Below are 3232 nucleotides of genomic sequence, written 5' to 3'. Positions count from 1 at the left end.
TCCGTGTTCTGTGTCTACATGAGAAAGCTTTGAGCGGGTGACCTGCTGACATCTGACACGTGTGTCTCATAGACGAGAGTTTGGTTTAAACATTTCTGAATCAGAATGACATCTGGGGATTTTAGTCAGACTGAGGATCTCACATTTGTTCACATATTGCATTTTGGACCAATCAGGACGTACTGGTTCTACTGGTGCAGCAGGAGGTTTGGAAAACAGTCTCAATGCTTCTCATGTCTCAAATTATTTGTTTCCGCGATCCTCGCTTGAACCTGAAGTCGTTCCGTGCCGCCATGTTGAAGGACGTCTCAAGTCTTTTTACTGACAGACACGCCCCCTTATCAAATATCGCTCATTGATTGGACGCTGCAGTGGATCAGACTTCAGTGAAACCTATCAACATCATAACAGAGAAAAGAAGCTAAACGGACACGACGAGCATTAAACAGACTGTAAACATCCGTCAGTCTTGAATTATGTTTCAGATAAGAGTGATCTCGTCGGGTTTCAAACTTCAGTGATTGTTACCGTTAAACTCTGAATCATCATAGCTTTGTTAGGATAGTTAACGGTTTGGTTTGCTCAGTAGATAAAAATATAAAGAATCTAAATAAACGAGTTTAAAGGTCCCATATTATCTATGTGCAAAAATTCAAAGTCTGCGGAAACGCGGCTTCTCCTACCTCTTCCTGTTAGCTGCAGCATTAGCTGCATGTAACGCTCGGTTCTAGACCCCCTCGATAAAAATGTGTCAGTCCAACGTCATTGTCAGTGTGAGATCACTGATCTAAGTCCATTGGCTCGTGGCAAGCCCAGCAGCTCATGTTGAAATTTCCGAGACGTGTGCTGAGCAACTGACCAATAACGACAGAGCGGATCGGCAGGCCAATCAGAGCAGACTTGGCCCACGTGGAGTCTAACAGTGGGGGCTCAGCAGAGCGTAGCTGACGGACTCAGAGCGGAGAGGGAGCAAGGAGGAGCAGTACATGAAAACAGACACTTTTTTCGAACTTTAGCTATTGTGAACGTACAAAAGTAGGTACATAGATTAAATATAAGAACCCCAAAAAGGGCATAATATGGGCTCTTTAAACCATCAGCTGTTAAAGAAACACACCGTGTTCATGTGTTCATGTCTCGTCTCGGAATCAAAGCATTTTTACTCGGTCTTGTCTCGGTCTCAGACTGGGCGGACTCCAGAATTTAAATAAAGACCGGTCAAGTCCACCACTGATCGGTTATTTTCCACGTCATTACTGTGATCAGAAGGAAAACGCATCTTTCTAAAAGAACAAATAACTTAATGACTACAGCGCTACTAAGGACGTGTAGTGTGTAGTGTTTAAACTGTTGTCGTGCAAACACTGTGATACATCGTTTTAACCTCCAGAGGGCACCAGTGAGTCGAGGAAAGCAGAAGTGTTTCATCAAAGACAGAGAGGAAGAAGACTGTCTGCAGGTCAGACTACACAAAGATCAGCTGCACAGAGGTTTGGTAACTTCATCCATCATGTCTGTTAGAGCTCAGGATTACTCACAATGCATCAGGGTCAGTCGCACTGAAGCTGAATGGAACTTTATGAAGATGGCAGCACAGAGTTGTTGCAGTGTGAACATGTGACCAGCAGGAGGCAGCAGAGGACAGCATGCCTCTGTTTCAGGTGTCTGTAAGCATCAGTGTGTCAAGCTGCCTCTTTTTTTATTTGAAGAAAACCTTTAATATTTGTTCTTTAGATTCCTTTAAACATCCATCCGAAGTTTACGAAAGATAAGATATCTTTAAAGAGCCCATATTATGCACTTTTTGGGGTTCGTATATTTAATCTATGTACCTACTTTTGTACGTTCACAATAGCTAAAGTCCGAAAAAAGTGTCTGTTTTCATGTACTGCTCCTCCTTGCTCCCTCTACGCTCTGAGTCTGTCAGCTGCACTCTGCTGAGCCCACACTGTTAGACCCCACGTGGGCCAAGTCTGCTCTGATTGGTCTGCCGATCCGCTCTGTCGTTATTGGTCAGTTGCTCAGCATGGTTCTCGGAAATGTCCCGCCTCTTTTACCATATTGGGAATGCAGCCCCTTTGGCTCCAAGCAGAGCAAAAACATTAGCACCTTAGCACTACTGTGCTACCGCAGGCTACGGCATATCGTGGGCGTGCTACAGAAGTTAACGGACGTGCAACATGAGCTGCTGGGCTTGCCACAACGAGCCAATGGGCTTAGATCAGTGATCTCACACTGACAATGACGTCGGACTGACACATTTTTATTGAGGGGGGCTAGAAGCGAGCGTTACATGCGGCTAATGCTACAGCTAACAGGAGGACGTAGGAGAAGCCGCGTTTCCGCGGACTTTGAATTTTTGCACATAGATGTGCCTAAACATGCACTGGACACTTGGAAAACACACAAAAGGGCATATAAAACCAGAAAAAGCATAATATGGGACCTTTAAGTATTAGTCTTAAAGTTTATTTTCTTTTATATTAGAAATATGTTTCCATGTAGCCTTTAGCATATGTTCTGAATCAACTCTCGAGTGTCTTCCTTCGTGAGCTGACCACTCACATAAAGTTGCGCATTAGCATAAAATTACTGTTTTAAAACTACCATTAAGCACCTTATGAAAGGAAATATTACAGTTTAAGGTACCCTCTAGAAAAGGGGCTTTTAATGTCTGTTTTAAGGGTCGCTTTTGCAATGTCTCTCAAACACACACAATAAAAACAAGTATAAAGAAGTTCAGTGAATCAAACTATTTGAAGAAAAGGCAAAGGTGAAAAAATTAGCTCTTTTCCAGGTGAGTTGTGAAACATTCAGCCCGTAACGTTGTCATGAAGAGAGAAATGAGCTCTAGAGTCCCAAACTGTTTTTGTACCAGGATGTAAACAAGTTTGTTTCTGCTGAAAGTTGGACATTTTAACATGGAGCTCTATGAAAACTGACTCACTGCAGGAGACAGACTCTAGTGGACACTGGAGGAACTGCAGCTGTAAAGTTGGACATTTTAACATGAGGCTCTATGGGAACTGACTCACTGCAGGAGACAGACTCTAGTGGACACTGGAGGAACTGCAACTGTAAAGTTGGACATTTTAACATGGGACTCTATGGAGACTGACTCACTGCAGGAGACAGACTCTAGTGGACACTGGAGGAACTCCAGCTGTAAAATTTAAAATTTTAAGGAGGGGCTGCAGTGGTCAGTGGGGGAACTGCAGTTTTTTGTATTGTG

Source organism: Labrus mixtus, chromosome 14 (assembly GCF_963584025.1).
Source record: "Labrus mixtus chromosome 14, fLabMix1.1, whole genome shotgun sequence".
Lineage (NCBI taxonomy): Eukaryota > Metazoa > Chordata > Actinopteri > Labriformes > Labridae > Labrus > Labrus mixtus.
This window is presented reverse-complemented; position numbering follows the sequence as displayed.